The sequence below is a fragment of the Astyanax mexicanus genome, chromosome 6 (assembly GCF_023375975.1).
Source record: "Astyanax mexicanus isolate ESR-SI-001 chromosome 6, AstMex3_surface, whole genome shotgun sequence".
In the NCBI taxonomy this organism is placed as follows: Eukaryota; Metazoa; Chordata; class Actinopteri; order Characiformes; family Acestrorhamphidae; genus Astyanax; species Astyanax mexicanus.
Window position 1 is genome coordinate 38,243,148 of NC_064413.1, and position 21,616 is coordinate 38,264,763.

General features: G+C 34.4%; 2 protein-coding genes across 7 annotated transcripts in view; one reads left to right on the forward strand and one right to left on the reverse strand.

The window, feature by feature from the left end:
* Positions 1–7,032, reverse strand: part of ctnnb1 (catenin (cadherin-associated protein), beta 1) — a 30,121-nt gene extending 23,089 nt beyond the window's left edge. Inside the window, exon 1 of the mRNA XM_049480383.1 lies at positions 7,010–7,032. The gene's annotated coding sequence lies outside the window, so the exon portion shown is untranslated. The remainder of the gene's footprint in view (positions 1–7,009) is intronic.
* Positions 1–21,616, forward strand: part of cmtm8b (CKLF-like MARVEL transmembrane domain containing 8b) — a 56,422-nt gene that overhangs the window by 10,598 nt on the left and 24,208 nt on the right. The window lies entirely within an intron of this gene.

Consider the following 21,616-nt stretch of genomic DNA (forward strand, 5'->3'; position numbering starts at 1 on the left):
TGAGAACTGTCCACAAAATGAATTCCAGTGATAAACCCTTTTTCTTGCATTTGGAGGTCTACTGTATAAAGCCTGCCATCGTTAAAAAATACCCCTAAAATATCCAGCCCTTCCCCATGCAGCTCATTACGTTCACATTTTAATGATGCCAGGTTACTCTGACTCTCACTGTTGGTTTAGCCAAGCAGTGAGTTAATTGTTTATAAAGTTGTTTTTTTTTTTTCTTCTTCTTTTTCTGACATGAGGGGTTTGAAGCTCAATATGGCAGTGTATGTGTTGGTTTGGACCTTGTGCTGTCCCCAGCCGCAGTCTCAGCAGGGGGCTCCCAATTATGCTGCTGATTAAGATACTCTCACGCGGAAAAACCTAATTGGCTTCTCGCTGAAGAGAACTGCTCATTTTTTCTCCTCCACCGCTGACATAAAAAGAGAGTTATGGAGAGTGAAAAACAAGACCATCACTATACCTCGGTCCGTTTTTTTTCCCCAGTGACGCTGTTTATTTTGAAGAATCTCACACCGAGAACAGCTTTGCCAGACAGCCTTCTCTACCTGTTGCCACCGTCTTGTTTTGAGATAACAAGAAGGCTATAGGAGTGAGAGTGGAGCACAGTTCTAGATAAACACAGCAACTGCATCATCTCTTATCGCCTTCAAATTATTTTTTAATCTCACACTTATCTACTTGACAGCTGCTAAGAAATACACATGCTCTCCTCGATTTCATTTGTTTCTCCTGCTGGCTGTGCTGCCTCTGTTACTCTCCGGTCCCCAGCCCCTGATAAGAGTCTTTGTGAAGGCCAGTTGTGTGTGCGTGTGTATGTGTGTGGATGTAAGCGAGCGAGAGAGAGAGAGAGAGAGCAGGGGAGGATGGGTAAGCTGCTGTTGGTGGTGTGGGGTGGATGGTGACATTTGTTCCTGGGTTTTGTAGAGGACTCCCTGCTGTTTTCTGCTGGGCTAAGCGAGAGCCTCAAAGTGAGCTGGCCAGCCAGCCCTCCAGGAGCTCTAACTATCTACCCTTCCCCCATCCCCTCACACACACACATATATATATATATATATATATATATATATATATATATATATATATATATATATATACACACACACACAGAGTGTGGAATGAATACATGATGACACACACACATTTTTTAAGTTAAAATGTTAAATAAATGATCATTTAGCCCAGCACATGTGTAGCATTCAAGCTTTATTTATAAATGTAGAACATCATCTGCTAAACAGCTGAATAACTTTCATTCTTTTCAGTGCAGATCCTACTATAGAATTTAATAAAATGTATTTAAAGACTTAAAGAGTAAGGTATTTGCAAGTAGTAATTTGTTTGTTGCAGTTGATGCTACATGATACAGAAGCTGATTTGTTGTCAGTTGAATAGTTTTAAACCAAAATAAGTCATGCCCCGTATATATACTAACAAAACAAAACAAAAAAAACACACACACAATTTGCAACAGATATTTATATTATTTTCATGCATCTGGCTTTGACAGTTTATCTATCTAAAGCATCTTCAGCCTAAAGCAATCATTCTCCTCTTGAATTTAAAGTGCAACCATGTGCACTCTTACACCTCAGGTGCTTCGTTTTTTTGCGTTAGTGCTTTATAAGATGATCTGTGATGGTTATCAGCGTAATCATTTTTATATCCTTAGAGAAACTACCATGTAGTGTATAGCAGGGATTTCCGAATTCTAGGATAGTAAAGTACCCTGAATTTATTTATGCACTGTAGCAAGTACTTGTGTTGGACACTCATTTTGTATTTCTCATATTTGCCTAAAATGTTTTTCCTGTTTTTACTTGATTGAGTGCACTCCCAGATCATCTTCTGCTCCTATTAGTTTGTTAGTTTCCACCAGTGTTACCTGAAGTAATTACAAAAATGAAAGTGAAGGTGCCAATTGAACAATTAGTTTGAAGCAAATACGATAACACAGACCAAATAACCAAAGGCAATGAGACAGAAAATTAAAATTCAGGGTAAATAAACCTTCCAACTTAATTTCTATCAGAGACCTGCAGGCCAATTTCCAGAGGTATTTTAACAGCATCCGTAAATAGGATTTTGTGTGTCCTTCCATGTGTGTATGTGTGTGTGCGTATGTGACTTTTTACTGAGGTGAGAAATATCTCACGCTTTCAGCCCCTGGGCCCCCTGCTGTTTTTAATCATTAATATTAGTATGCTGAGACTGGCCATCCTCTCTGTAATTTTCTATCTGTGTTAGGTCCCTCGTGTGTGTGTGTGTGTGTGTGTGTGTGAGTATCTGCGTGTGTATTAACATATTCTTATTGTTGAGAATCAGTTTAATTGCAAAAAACAATTATGTATTTATTATTATTATTATTTTTATTATTATTATTATTATTATTGTCTGTATATACAGCTGAAACCATTAACAACAAATATAAATAGGTAATTAAAGTATTGTTTATTGTCAATAACATTACAAATATGTAATTACTTTTTATTTGGTGTGTGAACATTATTGTTGTGTCTTTTCTTATCAACTTTAATCACAGTCACAAAAATGTATCATATAATTAACATACCAAAGAGTAGTTATTGCTCTTTTTAAAACTATTTAATTCTTTCCCATGATTTGTAGCTCTATTATTGTAGCCTCTGATGTTGTGAATTATGGCCTTCAAATATGTGTTCTATCTTTACAGAATAAAAATATTTTTATCTCGATATGCTGGATCATAATATTTTTTCATTAACATGTATATACATTAAACTGTTTTACAAGCAATTTGTTACTACAATAATACATTTTAGTTACACATTTATAAATAAGAATGACAAATAATGACCTTAAAATCATATCTTAATAATTTAGAAATTATTAAATAAGAGTATTGTACCTAAGCAGTAGTTATATAGGGACATTATTCCACCTTCTTCTAACTCCATCACTTGCCAGAAAGTTACACTTGTTATTTAGTAGCACCAAGAAGCAATTATAGAGGTAGATTATGATTTATCAGCCCCTTAATATCATCCAATCAATCCACAAAGTGAAATTGTTAAAGCTGCAATGAAAAGCTGTTAAAACAGTGTTAAAAAGTCCCACACACTGCATTGTATTTTAACATTGCTATTGAGGATATAATTACAAAAGCCCTTTAATAATCCAACTTTAACTACCAAACTCTTTCTTTTCACCAATTTTAAGCAGCTGCAAACCGCTACTGTTCTTAGTCCTGCTGTATCACCTATATCAGCAATTAGTTAAATAAAATAAAAATATAATTATTACATTTTCTGCTTGTTATGCTGTAGTCTAAACACATTATCTATATACTTCCATTATTTCTACATAGTAATGGTAATGGTTTGAAACTGCTTGAAATAGGACAGAAGTCCTTTATCAATATTAATCAGATTTTTTAAATAACTCCAAATGGTTGGAAATTTAAGTTTAATCACAGTTAAGTGGACTTAACCAGATTGGCTTACACACCACTGTCACAGCGCCTATTTCTATGTAAAATAATGTTTTAAAATAATTTCCACAATAAAGACTTCTGTGTGTATGTTTAATATGAATAGACATTTAAATGTAAGGACCAACAGCTCAGTTTTTCATCCTTGAATACCACAGGCTGCATATTGTTTCATGTAGTTACTGAATACTTTATAGTAGCTAAAATGATCAATAATAGGTAATAATTGAATAGTATGTTTTAAATTTAAAATATAAAAAATCTAACAGTAAAACCTGTGATAAAATCATTAAACAGTGTGAAATTATAGTTTAATGACAAACAAAACATTTACTGAAAACACTCAATTTGCCATTCTTTTACTTACTGACTAAGGTATACATTAGACTGTCTTATGTATTAACTTATACATCACTATTGCTTCACATTTTTTCCTATTTTTCTCTTTTTAATTTAATCACTTTATTAATTTAATATAATTTACAGAATAACCATAATGAAATTATATTTATTTATTCATTTTTCAATCTCAATGTTCTCCATAGTTAGATTATTTAATAACAGTGGACACATAGATGGTATGATTGTACATAGTCAGTACAGTTTTCATTATTTTTTTAGAGAGGGAACTCCTTAAAATGTACAAATCAGGAATTTAGAGAATTACAAAGAATTATATAGCCTCTATAGAATGGTATTTCCTAATGAAAGCATGTTCATTGTCTTACAACTGTTTATTCACTGTGGTCCAATGTAGCAGAATAGGAGTTTCTTTTTTGCAACGTTAGCATCCCTGTGCTGCCACTATATTTTGACATATGTTCATTAATTACTTGTTCTTCAAATAACTATCTGAATTCTGAATATCCATTTAAAATTTATTCTATGTGTGAATGCAGAAATTTTGACATACATGTAGTCACATCTGAATCATATCTCTGTCACTCTCTGAGGACGGCGTAATGGGGAATATATTATTAGCACAACTAATTAGACTGATGAAAATTAAATCATTATTTTAAAAACTATAAATCTAGAAATATCTATATGTACTGATATTTAAATGCAATATAGTTCCAGTTAAACAGGAGGATGAATTGATTTTAACCTTAGGTACAGATTACAGGATCAGCTTTAGTTATTTTGGCTCGTCATATGATTGCTGTGACAAATGCAGTCAATTGAAACAAAACTACCTGTCCATGTGTAATTTACTGAACGTTAAATAGGGACTAAAGTGTTGCTACTCTCATTATGGAAACTGTGAATAAACTAAATCATTTTGCAATGCATAACGTGCTGCTTTAATTTGACAGTAGTTTGTGTCAAATAGGGGTTAAGTGCTTTTCCTGTGTGTCTGAAAAAGGGAACAATTTGTTTGTGTACTGTAAAATGAGGGAAATGTATACTCATATTAGAGAATTGTGGATCATAATATTTAAAATGGCTCATTGCAATGATTTGTTTATAATATGCTAAAGCTCTTTTTGCATGCTTTGCCTTGATTATTTTAGAATCTTTCAAAACTTTGATTTTGTCTGTATTTGTTATTAATGTTGGGCAGAATTTCTCATTTAATCGTAACAAATATTTTTAATTTAGCATTTTTTTCTGTGTTCTCAAAAAATGCATGCATTGTTTTCCTATGTTTTTTTTCCTTTCTTTTTTTCACAAAGAACTGTGGGATTCCAATGGCATTTCACTTTTACGGGGACACGGTGGTGGCCCCTTTAGCCACAGATGTTAAGGAGATTTCTACGCCTGTTCTGTGCTCAAGGTCCGGAATGGCCAGGGAATGCACAACTGGCTGGATAAATAAGCAGAGTGTTGAGTAGTATGTCAGAGCAAATCATACAATGAATACAAATGAATAGCATAAAACCACAATCTATAATATATTTATGAGCATAGAGATCAGGACTGCTTTCTGACATACATGCAGGAATATTGAAATTGAACCCAGTGACCATAGAGAGATAGATAACTTATTTAAAATGCACAGAGTTGAATATGATGTCAAAAGTCAGATTACAATAATATTATGGAGTAATTCTAGGGGAAATCTTCAGTGTGTGTGTGCACTGCTTAGAGGCACCAGTGTTGTTAACATTTTTGGAAGGATAAAACATGGTATATGTGGAGTAAAATGCATTTGGATATCCAGCTAAACATTTTCTGCAATTGCAATAATTTTTCACATTTATTTTTGCTAGAATATCAGGAAATTAGGTGTAATTTAGGAATGTGGTACATACTGCTGGATGACTTACATTTGTATATTTAATATACAAATATATATTTACCAACTTCTCACAAATTTGCAAATGAATGTGTTGGCTTAATACTCTATTGGATTATAGTTTGGCAGTTAGCTATGATAATATTAATTTAAACAGTCAAACAGGATTTAAATTAGTTTATACTATTTTGTGTTTTAATATTTTGTGTTTATATTTCTATTTTTTTAAAGTGTTAAAAATCATCTACAATGCTTATCAAAAAAGCAATTACAAAAAGTTTTACTTTTGTATACAGTAGTCATTAAAGTATTAAAGTATCTTTCATAACTCTTTTTTCTGATTTTGACTTTTCACAAGTTCCTGCATTGTTTACTTAAAATTGATTGAACCAATATTTATTTTTTTTTCTGCTGTTCTCCATCTGTTTCTCCCTGCCTTCCCCCCCTTCCTGTGCAGGTACGACAGAGGCACATCTTGTTCTTGATTAAGATTCTGCTCAGTTAATGCGGAGTCTAGCTCTGACTAAAATAAAAACTGAGTGAGTGTGGGGGGAAGAGTAATGAGGTACCATTAGCATTAGGCAGTGTGTCACCTTGGCAGGTAAAATTGTCATGACGTTGATATAATTGGGTGGTGGAGCGGCTCTGTATGAGTGCTCCATCACACGGTGCGCACACATATTGCATTATTTAGGAGAGAAAGACACGACACAGCCAGGTAGCAATCCCCTTTCACACCCCATTAGCTAGCACTGATCCGGTGCTGGCAAAGAGCGGCCCGATCCATGGCGCACTAATTATTTTACATCAGTCACAGTATTTTTCCCCCTACAAATGTGACCAGCGATGCATAATTATGAGCACTGGGGTTTCAGGGCTGGGCAAGGATGTCGAAGCTGTTACTGCAGCTATTTTGAGGGGACTAAGTGAACAATCATCTCCATGCCCAGCCCAAGCCTGTGCACTGAGAGTTAAAACAATACTGAGAGGGTCAATGTCACTAACTAGCTAACACTGAGAATTAGCCAAGTAGTCTATACAGCGAGTCCTACTAGAAAACAAAGGCAATATTTGCTGTAGTCTGGCAGCTCAAATTCAAATCACATTTTAAACCACTGCAACTCTGCAGAACTCAAAAGCCATAGCTTATTACTATTATTGTCTCCATGACATTTTTCCCAGGCACAGAAAAAACAGTTGCTTCCATTGTTATGATATCAAGACAAACATATAGAATCATACAATCATATAGAACATAGACAAGTATTACCACAATACAGTATTACCATACAACCTACCTAAAGATGTTTGAATCTCATCTCACTGAGAATAAAACGGGTAGCAAATGCAGAGGCCGTCTGCCCGTGTCCAAAATGTTCCGCCTTTTGAATTCATCCTAAACAGGTAACAATGTCCAGAGCTTCAGCATGGATGTTGTTCTGACAGGTAAAACACACCACTCTTCTTGTGAGGCATTCAGGGAAGGAAAGTTTGGTTTTCTAGTTGCTTGCCTTGTGATATTTCTGAGCCCTGAGCATTGAAGAAGCCGCTTTTCTCTTCCCTAATTCTGTGGACTTGGAGCTTTGAAGCCCCCCAACTGTGCACAGTATGGTCTTTGAACCAGGGAAGAAATTCACAGATTTAAAAAAAATGGATAAAAAGCAGTGGGAACCTACTGCTCGACACATATTCCATTGTCTGTATTCATCTTTTTTGAGTGCCTTGTTCCATTTTGGATGCACTGAGCATGATAGATTTTGATGGGTCTTTCATTCCATTGAGTTGTGTCACAGAAGCGGTGGTTAATAGTGTTTTTATTATTTTGTTCAAAATACATATTCGTTTTAGATTGAAATTGAAATAAAACACTAGAAAAACATTTTGATTCTAACTTAGTCCAGTCAATAATCAACACATTGCCTGGATATCATGTTAAGAGTGAAATTTAGATGACTTGGTAAGCATTAAGTACGGCGATGGCAACAATGTGTAAACAGTACCACTGTGATTTTTACAGATATGTTTTCTTCATTAAAACATTAACTGCAAAAACATACACAGAATTAAGCAATTAAAAAAAAAACTACAAACTACTTCAAAAACAACATTTAGGCTATAATAACAGTGATTGTTCTTTCAAAATATATCTGCTCTATTGCATGCCTAATTGGAAATGAAAGCTTAATTTAAGTGGTATACATGTGGACTATTTAACTCTGGTGCAGTCATTAATGAGTGCTAAAAACACAACACAACCTCTTCCTTACTTTAATGCCCTTGTAGAGGTTGTTCAGTCTCTCGGAAGACAAAAACCAACAAGCACATTGACGTTTTGGTGTTTTTTTCCCACTGAATGCTAGCAAGGCACCACAAGACCTTGTGAGAACCTAAACCAATACAAGCATTGTCAAGTAGCCGTAATGTTATGCAAATGGCTTTAGTTGAGGGGCCGGCTGCAGTAGTTCTGGGCTTGTGGCTTTGATAACCTCTATTACTAGAGGATTAGGCAAATGCTGATGCGCTCTGTCTCCTTGGACACTAGTCCAGAACCAGGCCTGATTTTTACCAAAGGCTGAGTAAGACACTTAAGCTGTTGTCTGGGTATATATGTAATGATGAATTATATAAATTCACAGTTTAAATTATTTTGATGCACTTCAAGTATATTATTGAGTATCCTTAAGGAAAGCAAAGATTCTGGCACAGTTTCACATTTTATGTCAAAGATGTTTTTGTTTCGCTCTGTTGATGTATTCAATCAATATTGCCTATGTTTTTCTCTTTTTTGTCTTTTTAATATAAATTGATTTAAAAGGCAGAAGAAACGGATTGGCTGTGGAGTTTATTCTTTCTTTTACCTCCTGACCTACTGGTCATTTCTTTCCCCATTGATTTTTTTCTGTACATGTATGTATACACATTCTCAGCTGCCAGATCGATTTTTTGCAGTGCCAGAAATCTGTTCTCCATTTACCCCTGTCCTCAGATCAAATCCCATTTTCAGGACTTCAAATGCACTTAGTTCTTCTGTTTGCAAGCGAGAGAATCGATGGAATAAAAGCCGGCTTGCTGGGTTTTTATTATTATTATTTTGGCCTTTTTTCTTGGACTGTAAATTCACAAGGAAAAAGATTTGAGTATTAGAGGTTTTATACTAATAATGTTTTTAATAATGGTTTCATTAATGCATTATAAGTAGCTGTTAAATATAATAAAATAATGATAATAGGGAGTCGTACTCCCTACTATTGTGTTAAATATTCTTTATATTTTCATTTATGGTTTTATTTAATTTAACTTTTATGAAATGTTTTTTTATGACACATTTCTGTATTGCTAATCATTATCACAACATTCTTAGGATTGTATGTGATTGAGTTCTTATGGGTGTGTTATTGATATTACATTTATGGTTTTATTTAATTTAACTTTTAGTTATTTTAACTATGCAGAATGAAATGGTTTGTATGACACATTTCTGTATTGTTAATTATCATTATTTTCAGCTTGCTTAAGGTTATAGCTGTTTCCACCATAAGCTGTGACTGAACCCTAGATTAAAGATTGTATTAATGTTATTTTACTGGTCTATAAAACTGCTTTTTGGTCATGTGAGTGAGAACTGATTTGCTGTAAAAGCAGGAATTTGAACAATTAGTTGCCTGGCATGCATGGTCAGCTCAAAAATTTGATCAGTAAGAATGCTCCTAGTTGTTTAGTAATGCTGTCAGCAGTTTGGCCTTCACTTTCTATCTTCACTTCCAGACTAGCATATTCCAAAAATACAAGAATGAAAGCTTAGTGTTTACTACAGGCTTATGTATCACTGTTCATGCACTTGCATACCAGTACATTTATGCTCAAAGGAAATTAGTTCAGTAGATTTGTGACTGTTATTATGAGAGCTTGGTATACTCATTGTGGTGTATGTTTTGATTGTGTGATAGTAGTGCTGGGAGATTAGTTAAACTACTGTTTTAATTAATTTTTCATATTTTTCATATTTTTGATATTTGAGATATTCATCTTTGCGTATAGAAGTTGCAAGAGGGACCTATAAAAAAACCCATGTGCCAGTGTATTTCATATTTTGCACTTTTCCTTAACTGAAATATAAGTAATGTTTGTACCTTTTTCAATATAAAACCTGCTTGTGATGTTTAATGGAGCTTCTGCTAAATCAAACATTTAATTCCTTTGAACATAAATATAAAATAGACATTAGTTTACATATTTGATAGCTACAAATGGTGTTGTTTATTACTATTTTGGCACATCTACAAAACAAATGAATAAAACAGTTTTCAGTTGTTATATAAAAGCTAAAAACCGAAATCGTAATCAAGAATGGCTCAAAACTTTTTGATGAATATTGAGATTTTGATTTTTTTTACAATATCACACAGCCCATGTGATAGAGCTGTTAGAATGAGTCCAACACTGCTACTAGAAATGCACCATATTTATTATTTAGAAGAATGATATATTCTTTGTTTGCAATCCAAGTAGTAAAAAGCTAGATATTGATCCTTATTTGGGTTTAGATGCTGAGAGTTTTAAATAGCCGCTATTAGTTCAGGAAACTAACAAATTACTAACTGAGCTAATTAGTACGAAATGCTTCAGGTTTGTTTTTCTCCAAGCTGTATTATAACACTATTGACTTTTAGATTTTTTGCTGAAGGTGTTGTAGCACCAGCTTGCTAGTAATGTGTGATTATTAAGGAGACTAGAGAATGCAGAGAAAAAATCCAGATTCTTTGACCTTTCTACACACTTTTTAACTAGCTAAAAGTAGAAATTGGCACTTTTAATTTATTTTGTTTTAATTTAGAAACAGGCAAATCTTAATGTATGTTAAAACTGAACAGTAATTAGGATTGTGCAGCACTGATGCTAAAAACAGCATTTAAAACCATCTGATGTCTGCTAAGCTCAGTGCTGAGGACAGGAGGCTGTTTCTTATCCAAGCACACCATTCCTATTGAGTGGACCTCTTAGCCAGAAGGTCTCAGTTACTCTGGTGTATCAGCTGATTGGCTCTGTTCAACATACCAATGAATTTTAGTGTTATGATATCATTTACCTGGAACTTGAGCAGTGATAAACCCAAGAAGGCATAGAAATGTGATAGAAATATTTAATAGGCATTATTTTATTAGCGTATGTTTAATTTAAGTAAATTATATAAATAGCTAAATTATTATAGATGCATTCTCTGCAGTCTCTGAGTTAAAAAAATCCTCAGAAAAATCCATGGCAAGTTTAGCAAGAAGATGAGCAACAGTTTTTATTTCAAAACTGTTTAACTTGCATAACACAAACATGTTCGTGCTAAATTGAGAGACTGCAGCCAGTTCTAGCTCTGGCAGTCTGTTGGATACACAGAACACACTCTATATTCAGAAACCCAGTGTTACCCACCACAGGGACCAATTTGAAGCCTCCCTCACACCTTGCCACTGCATACCACACGTGCACAGACACACACACAAACTCTGCAGCTCATCTCTGACAGGTGGGACTCTGACTATTGGCTTTTTCAGTGGGCCTCTCTAGGGACCGTCTCTGGTGTCTCCCCCACACCTCACACACTCAGCCACTGTGCGATTATGACAGGCTCAGACTTTGTGGTTTAGCTTTGGAAAACACTGACCTTGGTTAGTTAAGCCTCAGCATTGGGGTTTTCATGTCATCTTCCAAATGTAAGCTGATCTGTTTATGCCATTGTTTATAGGTAGTATGATTCAAACAGACAGAGGCTGTTTACATCCATTTAATAGAAATTAGCATAGCGAAGGAATTAAGGAGTACTGTCATTAGTGGGTCAATACAGTGAAATTCTTCCTCTCGCTCTACTTTGTGCATTGTAAAATAAGAAAATAATTGTGCAAAAAGGCTCTGAATCTCCATCTGAACAAATAAAAATCAACCCGCCTATAAAAAGGCTCTGAATCTCCATCTGAACAAATAAAAATCAACCCGCCTATAATTTTAGCTTGTGTCTGCAGCTGTTTGTGGACTGTGATTAAGAGAGAATTTTGCTGACCTTAAAAAAAAGTTTGTGAGTTGGGTAAATATACAAGAGTTACAGTATGATAAAGTGAGAAATTAAGGGCAAGGAATGTAGAGGTTTTATTTTAATAAATAGTCACTTTGGTTAATTGACAAGTGTATTTAGCATTTAATTGTGCATAAAATAAGAAACAGGCTTAAACTGAAAGGTTTTATTCTGTTGGCAGTTTATACATCAGCATACAAGTGTCACTGTTATATAGTATAAATGGTGATTGCCTTGTTGAAGATAATTATGCCTTAATCTGTTTGAAAAATAGAATGTAAATATTTTATGTTAATGTCAATGCAGTGAAAGAAAGCAATAGTGCTGATGTTACTTTGAATTAGAGCGTGATATAACTGCTTGGACATTTTGTATAATCTATAATCTATTTTCCATCATAACAAGACATTTTAATTTCAGGTGAATAACCTGCTGCTTAATAATTAAATACTCGTTAAAATTTCCAAGATTATGTGGAAATGGCTGGTTTCCTTTCATTCTTACGAAAACAGAATCTAGTACAAAGAGTTATTGGAGACTTGCCATAGAACAATCAATTCTGGTTTCACAAAGATCCATTTTTGTAATAGATGTATGTCAGTGGGAAGAAGCTTCTCCTCTTGTAAAGGTTCGTTACCGATTTGAAGGTTCTTCACATATATATATATATATCTCTGTTTTTTTTTTTTTCTTTTATGGAACCAGAATTGGTGTAAACAATATTGGCCTCGAAATAGTATCAAATATTTTGGAAGTATATATATATATATATATATATATATATATATATATATCAATTATAATAATTTAATTCAAGTTTTATTTAGCATAACAGTTGGAAACATTCAGCAGAAACACAAAAATCTGTAAATAATTTATAAACAACAGTAATTTACCAAGATTATTGTATAGAACAATGATAATATAACAAAATAAATCATGTAACATAGATCAATTTAATAATGTAACATAAAAAACTAAAGTGCAGAATATTTAATGCAAAATGCAAATATAAACAATTATACAAAAATACCCAGAATACTCCTAAAATCATTACATTACATGGCCAAATATATTGTGAACAATACAATATGACACACCCTTAATGTAAATGTTCATATTGGTAATGGTGAAATGTAGTTAAGGTTTAGAAGTTTGGAATCAGAGCTTTCTGTGTGCTGCTGTGTTCTCTATGACTATACTATATGCCTTAATTTAATAATAAACTCTTATTCATCAATACTTAATATTTGTATAATCATACAAACTGTGAAAAAAAATCTTTACAATAACTGCTCTTTATGTAAGAGTGACAAAGACTGTACTTGACTGTAGCTTTAAAAATACCTAGATACCAGTGTAAATCATCACTGTAGCTTTACAATAAAGTCAGGGTAAAAAGATTTTAGTAGAAGTCTTTTTTGGCATTTTTACTGGTTCATTTATCATGAAATTCTAATTAAGTGTAAGCATAAACAATAACTTCCTATTGATTTGTATTTTATGAAACACAAATACAATCAGTAATCAGATTATTGTCACACAAAGCTAATGCCTGTCTCTCAGACCAGGAAGATGTTCAGAAAAACAGTGAGTACAGTGTTTCTTTTCAGTAGATGTAAAATATTAATATCATACAATATTAAGAACAAGTGCCAGATAAAAGCAAAAAAACAAAAAGAAATGCAAACAACTGTACAAATAAAAACACAATCCATTATAAAATCAAGTGGACTAAATATTTAGAAATGTTCGAATTAATGATCAGATCATTGCCTCACTGTCACACAGTCTAAAAATATCCAGTGATATTAGTGTTTTTTAAGGCTGCATCCTATTTTATTTGTGTATTTTTTAAATTATGATTAAAATGTGAAAAGAGATTAATATAGGATGTTAGAGGTATTTTGGTCTTGATAAATTAGTATATGTAAATGTACTAGTGTGTTTCCAGAATTTTAAAGCTATTCTACTGTCAAACATACACATTAGTATGGCCCTACAACTTAGACCTAATATGGTTCCTCACACTATATTAAATCTTATTTTTTACATTTTACTAAAAACAAGGGAGTTGTAAATCGTGTTATTAAAATAAGCAAATTGTAAAAGAATATTGCAAATAGCTAAAAGAGTTGCAGCTGGTTCCCACATAGATTAATAATACACAACACTATGGCAACAAAGATTAGCCACAATAAAAGCATTGTGAAATCAGTACATAGTACATAAAAATTACCTGAAATTTTGTATATTTCTGTAGCTTGTATCAGTCGGCCATAGTATGCTGCAAAATGTTCTTACAGTATTTATACTAATACCCTATACTACTAATAATAGTTCACATGAATCCAAGAAATCAGTTACTGGTTAAAAAGGTATCAGAAACTACAGACAAATAAGACCTATTCCTATAATTCCAGAATCAGTGTTGTACCTATGATTTACAAAGATTTTTTCCATAATTACTCTACCATAATATTTGTACAGCCCTTAATATTTTATATTTCCTGAAAAGGTGGTGTAAGATGGAAGTTTTAACTTTAAATTAGAATTACATTCTAATTACATTACTCCTTGTCACTCTCTGATTTTAATATAAATAAATTAATATACTCATCTTACTTAATGTTTCAACAAGGGATCAGTGGCTTGTAATGTTTGTAATTGATAAACAGATGGTAATAGTCCTGTAAAGTGATACACATCAACAGAGTTAAATTCCCAAGACTCAACGTTAAAATCAGAGACATCACCTTCTCATATCTAAGAAAGCAGTTTTTCCCTACATGAAAATATATATTGTGCACATTCCCCAGGTGGATTCCTTTCAAATCTGAGATATCCAGTGTTGCATTGTACCATCTTCCATCTAGTTCACAAATAAACATAAAACAGTAAGGACTGAGATGCCTTGAGAAATATTTCCCTTTTTTTTTTTTTTTTGCAGTATACCTATAATTTTTAATACGTATTTATGAATGACAGGCTAATATATATATATTACTGTATATAGACTTAAAGTATATTCCGCCACACTGCATTAACACTTTCAAGGACAATTACATATTTAAAACAACAACGACACTTTACTCGCACTGAGATTTGTTATTATTATGATTTTATCATTATTTTATTTTTAGTCTATTTTATTTATATGTATCTATCCAGTTAATCATTAAGCACTGTGTATGATGAGGCCAGAATGTTGAAATATTACTAACCAACCTCATCCCCAACTCATCACAGTATCAGTATTATATGAAGGATCATCATCCCAAAGAAAGAGTTCCACTGCATCATTGCTCAATGTTGGGCAGTTTATATCACTCAAGCTCATGCCTGGCTCTGGGTATGGTGCCAACAGGTTCTTGCTTATTTGCTTCAGAAAGTCATATTTATTCTATTGGTAATGTTTTTCTACAGGGACTAGACAAGCTGCATATGTGTGTTCATTTGAACTTAAAGTTTATCAGTACAGTCATTAGAAAGACTATCCACACATATTTGAACACTGAAGACAGGTATTAAGTCTAGTTAAAGATGGCATTTGTCTTTCAATACAAAGTCCAAGACTAGATCTAGTCCCTGTTTGTAAAACTGTCTCATTGTACATTCTATATTAATCAGTTTCAAAATGCAAAAATGCAAACTTATTGTGGAGCTACCTGTTTTTTCCCCTTTTTACTGAGTCTGCAGATTGACAATTTATTATTCACAGTAATGGCAACTGGTTAACTTATTATTCATAATTAAATCCACTGATCCTGAAATAACATGGAACGGTGACACACACAAATCAAAGAAGTGTAATCACTGACCCTAAAACAGCATGATCCATTTTTACTTAAACCAGTGAAGTGTGATGATCTGAGGTTGTACATCTCTACTCAGTGAAATAGTTCCACATGGGAGCTGTGAGAGGATCTGTGTTTAATTGCTTAGATTCCAGTCATGTCCAGTGTCTGTTGTGCTTTGCATTGTGAGGAAATAGCTTGTGCAACAGATTGCAAGTGGAAAGAACATGGAATATTTGGCAACAGTTTTCCATTACACTAGACTTGGCCGACATGCCTTTTTATCGCAGACACATTTAATTGACGTGATAACTAAATTCATATGCTGAGAAAAAAATCTAAATCCAAATATTATTGTAAGTGAAGCTGTTTAAATGTAGATTTAAAATTAAAAACCTAAGGATTAGGTTTATCTTTGTCCAAGATACTGGTATTTATTGCTAGTTGTTTCTTCTTTTTAGAGGGAAAGTGACACAGTCTTTATTTGGATTGTTATCAATCTCTTTCCTCCTGTATGTAAATTATATTGTGCAAATGAGATGACCCGTGTGGCCTCTTTTTACTGATGTCCTGATTTTACCCCTCTGGCACCCTCTCAGACATATATGAAAACCATGCTCTTGAACTTTTGGAGCAAGAGACCATTTGAATAGTTTCTGACTGATGCCAACTTATGTTTTTTTTCTGTACACAAAATCTAGTCCAGTATTTCACAGTGTTATACAGTTACAGTATTTGGCAGATGTACTTTTTTAGAGCTACTTACAAAGTTGATGCATGTTTCAGAAGTAGGCAACTGTAGCATTGGGAGTGTATGCAGCTGTTTTATTCACTTTGCTATACCAGCCACCATGTAATAATTATAGTGGATGGTACACTTATAATTTGGATGTATAATTTGGAAGTTATAAAATGGATGTAGTCTGAACCTTCTTTTCTCCTGTATTTGTTTCAAACCTTGTGTGTTCTCCAGTAGATTGCTTTGAGTTTTGTTCGGCAGACAATAACTTTTTGTTTTTGTTTTCCTATGTTATGTATTATATGTAGTTTTTTTTATAGGTGCAGTGTGTTTACTTGAGATCAGGATAATATCTAAATATGCACATTAACTGTTAAAATCACATGAGATTTGTTGTAGCTCTGGTCCCATTAAATCCTCAGACTTTCTAAAGATCACCAGCCTTTGTAACCTGGGAGTCTACAAAGGGGTGGTGGCTTTAATTAGTTTAGGAAGCAAATTCTAATTTATGAATGTACTGTGTGTGTGTGTGTGTGTGTGTGTGGTACAGGCTCTTAATTGAATAGCTGCTCAGAGAACTGGAACGGCGCAGAAAACTTCTGCAGAGTGAAAGGGCTGGTGGTCTTGTATGAGGCAGTGTTGAGGAGAAGGGTGTAAATCTAAACCTCCCTTAAGGGACAGATGCCCCTATAGTAGAAAACACAGAGAATTTGTGACATATTTTTGCTGCACTTTATACCCAAATACTAGGTTGAGCTGATAACCCAATTAAAAGGTTACTTATGAACATTAATTAACAATTGGAATCCCGATCAGAATAAAGTCTGTTAAACAGCTTCACCTCAGCCAGCAGCATAATTGATAGAAATTGATGAGTAAACTTATTAAAAAAATAGATGCCCAATTACGTACTATAATATATAATAAAGGTGAACCAATATAGCAATCTTGAAATTACCCTAATTCACAGAAGCCCTGGATCGTTTGAGTATAGTATAGAAGCCAAACACTAGCCCATAAAAATATGCCCTCTTGGCAAAAACGGGTTAAATGGAATGAATTATTGTTTGTGGTCCATAGCTTATTAAATGAAAACAATATTTTATTTTGATTTATCAATGCAGTTCAGTTCAGCTGGATTTTCAAGACAACATTTCATTACCATACAAACTAACAGATAATTGGATTTTTCTTACTAACATGGGAGGAATGTATATGAGAAACCTAAATGTAAAAGGGAGAATTTGCTCGAAAACTGCAGTCATTATGGAAAAATGGAAGTTGCACTGCATGGTATTCTCATTATATTAATAATTCAATGTTTCAAACATGAGATCTTCCCTACTGCCAGAGCTCTAAGGGCTGGAACAAAGCAGAGAGAATGGCAGGACTGCAGCTTTACACAACACCCAATTTACTCGATTTAGGTGACTAAAAGAAAACGCAAGTCATCAACTGAACCACATAGCCAGTATTCAGTGTATAAGCCATTCACAAATGCTGAATTTAAGTTCTGTCTCCAATGGAATGAGATACAGTATTCACAACACTGAAGTCAATTTTTATACCTATAGCTTACAATCTTTCTGTGAATATGGTGATTTCATTTACTCAGTAGCTCATGTCATGCTATTTTTCTGCAGCGACTGTCCCCATTTCCCCTGTAATTACTGAGTAGTGTAAAAGCACTGTTGTGAACGTTTTTGTCCACAAACACTACGTTTTTATGTAAAAAAAAATGTTTGCTAAAACAAATGTGTTTTTCAAGCAATGGCAAATTTAAAATTGCTTTAAATAAAGCCTCTATAGATCATTAAACTAGTAGAACCTAAACTGCAAGAGCCTCTTATGCACTAACTATTTCTAATTTAAGCAAACCCTTAAAAGGTCAATTGCAGTTGGTGTTTGGTGTTTGGTTTCCTTTTATTCCAGAGCCATGCCCCATGGGCTGTACCCAGAATAATTTAAAAAAATAAATAAATAAATATATATATTTTTTTGTCATTATTATTATTATTATTATTATTATTGTCAAAAATTCTGGTCATTTACTCTCCAGTCTTCTTCTTCTTAGCATTTACTTAATAGGAGTTAAAGGCTTAGGTATAATTTAAAGCCACAGTCCTGTGGTTCTCTTCAGCTTTGAGCTCTAACAGTTGTGTGACATCTAGGAGAGCTCTCATGTTTGAAACATTGAATTATTATTTTGCATAACAATATCTAGTGCCATTTTCCTCACTTTTCCATACGTGATTGAGTGGTCTTGCACATAATTCCATCTATATTTATTCTTTGCAACTCATTCTTTCTGAAATTCATAGTCAGTTGAATTGTTACTTTGAATTATACGAGTACTTAACAAAGGAGTTCTTAACTTTACAAAAATGTGTAAAGTGTTTCAGAACAGAAAGTGCTTTGAAAAAAATTAGACATTCCATACCCTGTTGTAATCTTTAGCTAAATCTTTTTATTGTTTGTTGTCATGCTCTCAAGAGCTTGTACCAGTGGCAACATTTCAGCATTTTAAGGGAAGGGAAAGAGGGAAGAACACATCAGGATTCTGTAAGATAAGCTCGACATGGTCTAAAAATGGGGCACTTATGAAGACAGTGCACTTTTACTTCGAGCTGTAATAGATTGGGACCTGACTCACTGGTTTTCCTGGTGTTTCCTTTATGGCTTCATCTGTGCTGTGATTTCCCAGAAACCCAGGCTGGGCCCTGGAGCCTTGGCTTAGTCTGTAATTACGAGAGTTTGGTTAGCCACACACCATCCGTCACTGCCACGACTCCTCACAAACCCATCATTTACTGCAAGTCCTTTATGCCGGCCTAGCAACCACAACTCAGCAGCACAGGGGCACAGATGTCAGGGTTGGTTTGGGCCAGGCCCCTGGTGATGGTGCTCCAATCATGGTGGAAAATACAGTGGCCCTGGAGAAGCTTCTGCTGGCAGCAAGCCTGTTGAAGCACAAGCTTTCCCTGACCCTGTGGAAAAAAATAAAAAAGCACCGGACCGCATGATTCCACTGGAGAGCCTGGTTCAGAACTAGAGGCTGATAAAGAGAAAGGAGCTATGAGTTCTACCAAACCCCAGCAGTGCAAAAGCATCTGTAAATAAGCAAGACATGCTTTAGGAGCTCAGGGGTAAGATAGTTCTATTGTCTCTTATTTGGTATAGAATTGTATGGTATTTTTCTTTAATGTATATCACAGAATGCAGTGTTAGCAGATTAGGCCAAATATCAGTGGAGCAAATCTCTTAATGTGACATAAACAGATGTGGGTTTCATTTATTGAGACATAATAAACTGAATTGCTTTGAGTTCTCTTTAAAATATTCCATCTGTCTGTTATTTTAGTTGTTTTTGCAGTAGTGCAACAGACTGATTCAGATAGTAAAAAAATATATATTTTTATTAAAAAAGACAATGTTCCATGCCAGAGGATTTGAGTCATTTTCTTGGATTCCTCACACTACTGTTCCATGATTTTTTATGGGCGATATTAACGAAGGAGATGTGCAAGGGACATGTATAAATAATAATTACTTGAAAAGTGTCATTTCAATATATTAAAAAAATTCTGCAAGCCACTGGACACATAAAACCTCAAACCCTCTCAGACATCATTGATAAGACAAGGTCTGCAATGGAGCGCTGTTGTTTTACATTGAATACATTTCTTATGTGCATCCCATTTTGTTGTTTGTGTCATCTGTCATAAAACATTACCCACTAAGGATTCAGATTGTCAAAAGAAACGGTAGAAGAAACATGCCCCTTGTCTCCCATGTCTCCTGCTCATGGACAGATCATGTGTTTGTGTTTTTGCGCGTGTTTTGAAGGCCAGGTGGGGGCAGCCTGTTGGCTCCAGTACCATGTCTGCGTTGAGGGACCTGCCCTGTCATCTCAGCAGATGGGTCACAAGCTGGACACGCTCTACTAACACATGGCTGCTGACAACACTTCAACCCCAGCCTCTCCCTTCACTGCTGCTCCCAGGCTAACTAATGGAAGCTGGCCATATTTAACTAGGCCCTCCCTGGCTACGTCCAGATCAGTTGATGGAAGCTTGCCATGGTCAGACTCGGGTGTAGCATCTGAGCCAGGCCAAAGACCCCGTGTCTCAGCCGGGGTTTCGTCTCTTGTTTGGAGGGAAGAACATTGTTTAAATTGTGTGCACTGAAGTGGGTAAAACAAGGGAAATGAGGAAAAGGCTCAGGCATGGGCCATATATATATACATATATATATATATGTATATATATATATATATATATATATACACACAAATAATTATATAAATAAAAATAATACATATATATGTATATGTATATATATATATATATTATTTTGTGACTCAGACTGAAACTGGTACATGTGAAGCAATACTGAGAGAGGCTGGACCTTATCTTTACCAGGACTATGGTGCCTACGTACTTACGTCACCACTGCTGATTAGGCAACCTGGAAACACAAGGGCTGATATGAGAGCGATTAAACACAATTCAAATAAAATCATATGTTGGAACTAATTTTGGTAGCACATGTTTTCCCAAATTTAAAGTTTCCTTTGCACCCTTCCATCAAACATCCACGTGTCCTTGGAGTGCAATTTACTTCAGATCAGTCAGGCCGGGCTGTCAGCACATCGCACCCACAGTGTGTGCCCTAACCTCTTGTGTGGAAAACAGTAGGATAACAATCAGTGTTGCTCTTCCTCTGGCCGCTGTTTGGCTGCATGGTTTGCACGCAAGTCTGCAGTCTACGTCTACAGAGTATCAGATGGAAAAGCCTGATAAGAAATAGCAGAGATCACATGTATCAGGCTCAAAGCAAACGTAGTTGTTATTGTATGTGGGTGAGCAACAAGAATAGTACAAGTTTTATGTGTCCAAAGATAATAATGAGGACAGAGTTTTTATCAGTGATTTCATAACATTAAAGCAGGTTTTGGAAATTGTGCTACATATCAATCTGTTTCAGAGTCCCACTCTAAATCCATATTCTGCAATCTCTGAAGATATGTTCATTAACACAAAAATCTATTAGATGCTTCTTTGGGTCAGAACAACATTGTGCTATTGTGGCTTAAAACAAATAAACAGTAAAAACTTAAGCTATACCTACAGCCTGCAGCTATAAAAGTGGCTTCTTGTGTGATGCTTTTTGCTGTAACATTGATAAAACAGTATACTGTATACCAAACCTCTGCCTGTAACTTTACTTAAAATCTTTTTCAGATTTGTGGTACAGCAGCAGACACTGAACAAGTCATGTATTTTTAATATTTTTTTTAGCCAGTTAC